This window comes from Echinops telfairi, unplaced genomic scaffold (assembly GCF_000313985.2).
Source record: "Echinops telfairi isolate 266 unplaced genomic scaffold, ASM31398v2 ScPeMD7_3533;HRSCAF=4204_0, whole genome shotgun sequence".
NCBI lineage: Eukaryota > Metazoa > Chordata > Mammalia > Afrosoricida > Tenrecidae > Echinops > Echinops telfairi.
The window spans coordinates 53,945,370-53,951,141 of NW_022107431.1; the positions used below are offsets into that span (position 1 = coordinate 53,945,370).

The window sequence follows — 5,772 nt, forward strand, 5'->3', positions numbered from 1 at the left end:
TTAATACCAATGATGTGGAGATCAGAGATGTCTCAAATATCCAATATTTCCAAAATGCTATTCCACTCCATTATTATTGACATTGACCACTACTTCTCTCCTTGGCATATTCCCTCCCATCCCAGGGACTTGCAATTCCCTGCAATGTCTCCCAGTATTCGTAAACCATTAGCGAAATGGCTCCCATGTTATGAATGCAAGGAAACCACACATCCAAAGTTCAGACTTCCATCTGGAAGATCCTCCTCTTTACAAAACTGTAGAAGCAAGTGAAGTCAGGTCAGGTGTTAGGTTGAACTCAAGTCCCCAAAACCCAAGGTCAGAAAGAGGCAAGCCAGTTGCAGAGTCTCAAGCAAGAAGCAAAATATCCAAAAAAGATCATTTTTGTTACTCTAACACAACTTTTTCCTTCTGAGTCAACCCTGAGACTCAAGAGCAAGCCAGTCTCCTTGCTTCTGCATGTGCTGAGTTGGGTAAAGTAGGTTATAGCAAAAATGGCTTTGATGAGATATGTTGGTTACATTTGACTAGAGCCCCTGGTGGTGTAGTAGTTATGTGTTGGGCTGTGATCCCCATGGTCAGCAGTTTGAAGTCATGAGCAGCTTCGCAGGAGAAAGCCTGAGATTTCTACTCCAGTAAATAGTTAGAATCCCAGAAACCCATAGGAGGTCACTGTAAGTCACCATTGACTCTATGGCAGTGAACTTGGGGTTTTGGGCTGTTTGTTTGTTTGTTTGTTTGTTTGTTTGATTTGGCAGAGTAGACCCCCAAGGAAGTCAAGAATGATGCTTTGAATCACACCCTCTAGTAAGGTGGAGACTCCAAGTGAATCCCACCCCTCACACTGTCTCTACAGCCTTTGTGGCACAGTGGGTTACATCTTGGGCTGATAACCGTAGGTCAGCAATTCAAATCCACCAGCCCCTCCAAAGGAGGAAGATGAGATTTTCTATACCCTTAAAGGTTTGTCGTTTCAGAAACACACAGGGGCAGTTCTATTCTGTCCTGTTGGATCTTAATGAGTCGGAATCAACTCGATGGCAATTTTGTTTACTCCTGTCTCCTCAGAACAGCAGACAACTCACTCTAAAATGGGGTTAAAAATGGCAGATGTAGAGGTTATAATTTAAAATATTACAATAGGGAGAACTATGGCTAGGACCATTTGAAGTAATGAATTATATCTCAGCGTGATATAGCATGCACAATGGTGCAGAAAATAGGCCTAAATGTATAATATAATGAAAGATTTTCTAAAGTAATAAAATTAGTAATATTTAAGTTGAAAATATTAAAGTCCTGAAAATAAGAAAATGTGTCTCAAAATCCACCTTACTTGATCTTTAACTTTAATTATTGTTAACAATGCGATCACAGTTTAATCTATTTATATGTTCTTATTGTGATTATTGTTATATCAGTATTTTAATTTTATGTGTGCTTTCTATTTTTCTCTCTTATCTTTCTTTTAAAAATTTATTTGCATACCAGATTCGTTTGAACATGTGTTTTCATTTCCCTTGAGTAAACACTTAGGAGTGAGCTTGTTGGGTTATGGCAATGTACATTAAATAAAAACAAAGCAAAAACCCCGCCAAACTATCTTCAAAAGTAGTTGTGCCACGTTGCATTTCCACCAGCAATATGAGAGTTTCAGTTGCTCCCTATCAACCCAGTAATTTTTACTTTTATTTCCTTTTTATTTTGTAGTTCTGAGGGGAGCACTTCATTCCAGTCTGGGGCCGTCCAAAGAAGCCAAGACCATTCAAATTCAGACCTGAGGTGCTCAGTTGAGTGTCTTGGGACATCTCTAAGAACCTTTTTGTTGGTTTTAGTATATCTTTTTTTTCTTGTGTTCTTGAACTATCTATGCATCTATCTTCATTGTTTTCTTCGCAATGTGTTATCCCTTTCCCTATGTATATTATTTATCTCTGCTTATATCTATGTATCTTTTTAAAAAATAAAATTTTAACGTTCATTTTCTTCCCCTCTTCATTCACCTGGGTTCCCAGGAACTATCAAAGTCTGCTTCCTTTGATGTGAAACCCATTTTTCTTGATTTTTTGTTTGGTTTTGGTTTTGATTTGTTTCTTGTATAAGAGTGATCACCTGCAGCATTTGTCTTCACGGGATTGACTAACCGCTCAACATAATATCTTCCAAATTCATCCATGCCAGGAGGTTTTATAAGATTCATTATTATTATTTAGGGATACATACTATTCACTATATGTGTGTATTAAAGTCTCCTCATCCATCCCTCCCACAACAAGCCTTTAGGTGGTTTCCATCTTCTTGCTGTTGTGAATAGTGTTGCAATAACAAGAGTGTGCATGTCTCTGCTCATGTTTTGTTCCTTACTACTTTAATTAAGCTATATACTGGTGGGAAGATGACTGAATCATATGCTATTTCACTTCTCGTTTTTTTTGAGGAAGCACCATGCCACTTTCCATAGTGGTTGCACAGTTTTACAGTCCCACCAGCAGTGTATGAGAGTTCAAATCTCTCCACATCCCCTCCAGCAGTTAGTTTGTTTTCTTTTTAAACTTTTCTCTCAGTAACAGTGTGAAATGGTCTATCATTATTGTTTTAATTTGCATTTTGAATGGCCAGTGATCACGAGAGTTTCTGCAAATGTTCCTCAGTCATGGACGTCATCTTTGGTGAATTGTCTCCTCATATACTTCTCCACTTCTAAATTGGATTGTTTGTTTCCTTCTTCATGAGGTGTTGCTGTTTTTTCAAGATTTTTGAGATTAGCCCTTTCTCAGAAAAATCATTGCCCAAATTCCCCCTTCAGTTTTTCACAGTATTATTCTGACCTAATCTATCTCCTCTTGTGTTGTAGATCTATGAAGGTTTTCAATGTGAGTATTTTCGTTTATGGAGATAATTGGGTTCTGGATATGTGTCCATTTCTTCCAGGATTTTAACCTTTTTGGAGTGTCAGCCTTCAGAGTAGCATGCAATTATCTTTCTTCCTTTGAATGATTTTGTTGTGATGTCATCTGGTTCATTTCTTATTCATGATATTTTCAACTCCTTTTTTTCTTTATTAAATTGCCAGGGGGTTGTCAATGTTGTTAAATTTTTTAGTTATATTTTTAAAAACCTTCAATCCAAGTTGAAATAATAAGTAAACATTGAATTATGAACAAGATGCAATTATTAAGGCCATTTAGTAATACTTTTAGTAATTCTCATTCTTGTTGCTACTAGAAAAAGGAGAAACTGTCTCAACAATCATGTCTGTTTTCTATAAATGCTTGCTGTTTATGGATTTCTAAGAATGGCTTCGAGTGTGGAGCAAAAATTTTAGTTCATAAATTTTTTTAAATTCACAATTAAAAGTCTAAAGGACCTATCACTGCTGCTTCATGGCTAAGCCAACACACCCGTATTGAGAAAAAAGAAGAATGCCAAACCAGATCATGTCTTTTACACATAAAAATTGAAAAATATTTCCCTTTAAATGCTCATATAACGAATTTCAGAATAAGAACATGACAAGTAAAAATCTTAATGATTATACATGGGAAGAAAAAACTACGCTTGATTTCACTATGATTTTCAACTCTAAGAAGCTAATGTTTGACGTTTTGATAAATCTACTTAGTAAATTTGCCACAAGTTGAAGGACACTTCAAAAACTTAATAAAAAAATATTGTCTTTGAGAATGGGAGGGCGATGAATGTACAAATGTGCTTTACACACTTGATGTATGTATGGATTGTGATAAGAGTTGTATGAGCCCCTAATAAAATGATTTTTTTAAAGTTACATTATCTTTTAATTCCATTTTCCATCAAATGTTTTAAGTCCCATTGTATATGTTACTTTATGAGATAGAAATTGTATAGCAGAAAATGACAATAATTCAACGAGTTTTCTATGCAGCTCTACGCTCCAGAGTAACGTGACTCATTATAGAATGAAATTAACTTTTTCTAAAAAGTTTAATGTACATATACACTGCACTTTTTTGTAATAGCTTTAACTTGAAAACTATTCAGACCTAGAAGAGTTTTATTCCTTTAAAGCTTTTATCACTTTCTGAACACATTTTAAGACAGTATTTGGTCACTTGTTTATTTGTTTCAATACACCTTATTGCTTACGAATCTCTAGACAGCTTGACAATGCTGTCATGTAGTTTTCTTACGCTTTGCTCTTTATATTTACTTGATATGTGTTGCTCTACTTTATGCCAGCATGTCTATTTCATTTGATTTTAACACATATGGACAAAGTGCTTGCTACACCAAAACAGTGCTCTAGGCACTCTGAGACATCAAAGATGAATACAGCCATTAATGCTTAAGAATTTAATGTTAAAGAGTTTCCATGTGAAAAGTACTGACACAGAAGGAAAACAAACATGCCTGGGGTAACAGCAGAATGAAGAAGTGACAGAACTACTTAGGTCAGTTCTGACATCTATTAATACTAATGTCTGTTTGTTTGTTTTTAACATTAATGAAGGACCACATTGTGCCCTACCTCATCAACTCACTTGTTTTCCACACATAGCCTGGGTTGAATTGAATGAACTTCAGTTAGATCGTCTAGCCACGTTCACTGAGAAGAGTTATATAGCCTGCACCAGATGAAAGCATGGATCAGATCATATACCAGCAATATAAAAAATGGGATTTACTGCCATTAATCCCCCCCATTACTAGGAGAAACTAAATTTTCAAGGCATTAAATATATCTTCTCATACTTTCACAATTTAATTTAAAAAAATTTTAAACTGTTCAAATTCTCTCTGTCCTGATTCCTCCTTTTCTCTGATTAGTCCCAGCACAAAGGGTCTTGCTGGTTGAAGCTGGGTCTAGGCTCTTACGCATTGGAAAATGAATAGTAACTCAAACACCTGCATGGAGGCCTCATGTCAAACCTGATATTCATAGGTCTACCTTAACCTAAAATACTGTGGCAACATTTCCAAACCATACATGTAAAAATTCAAGAATAAAATAATGTATTCATTTAATGAATAGGCATCAGTTTCTAATGTTATATTTCATTAGCAAAACAAAGGATCCAATTACAGGTTGTCCTTGACTTGCAAAATATTTGAGTTATAATGAACTATACTTACAGCTTGCATTTTCTTATTTGTTTTACATCGTATCTTCAGTTATCCTTCTCAGATGTTCAGTGGCAGATGTTCAATTTAAAGATTTACCATTCAGAACACTGGCATATAGAACACTATCCTTTTCACAATTTTGCTGGAACCTAGCATATCTTAGCACTTTTTTCCTTAAAAATATTCTAGCTCCTTAACTCTGACTGATAAACAGGTAGTAGTTGTTTTAGACAGTGGCTGACCATGGAAGTTCAATTCATTGTGATCCCTTGTGAAAGAGTAGATAGAACTGCCCCACACAGGTGTTTCATTTTTTAAATTTTTGCTGTAATTTTATGGAAGCAGGTTGCCAAGGCTTTCTCTCACAGCTAATGTTTTGGATAGTAGCTGAGTGCTTATCTTCTTGTGCCACTAAGTCTCTTAACAAACAAACAAACAAACAAATAAGGCTGAGAATATAAAAAACTGCCTGTTACTAAGAGAAAATAATCAAGAATCAACAAAAATAAAAATATATCAAAATGTATGGGAAGCGGCTAAGGCTGTGTTTTAAGTGAAATGTAGAATTTTAAATACTTATATTGAATACAAGAGTGCAGATTAATAACATAAGTACTTACCTAAAGAGAGTAGGGAAAAATTGTAAAGGAAACGTAAAGAAAGCAACAT

General features: G+C 35.2%; 1 long non-coding RNA gene across 1 annotated transcript in view; it reads left to right on the forward strand.

Annotated features, from left to right (window-relative positions):
• Nucleotides 1-1,981, forward strand: part of LOC123522176 — a 66,579-nt gene extending 64,598 nt beyond the window's left edge. The window contains exon 2 of the long non-coding RNA XR_006680461.1: nucleotides 1,711-1,981. This is a non-coding gene — a long non-coding RNA (uncharacterized LOC123522176). The remainder of the gene's footprint in view (nucleotides 1-1,710) is intronic.
• The last annotated feature ends 3,791 nt before the right edge of the window (nucleotides 1,982-5,772 follow it).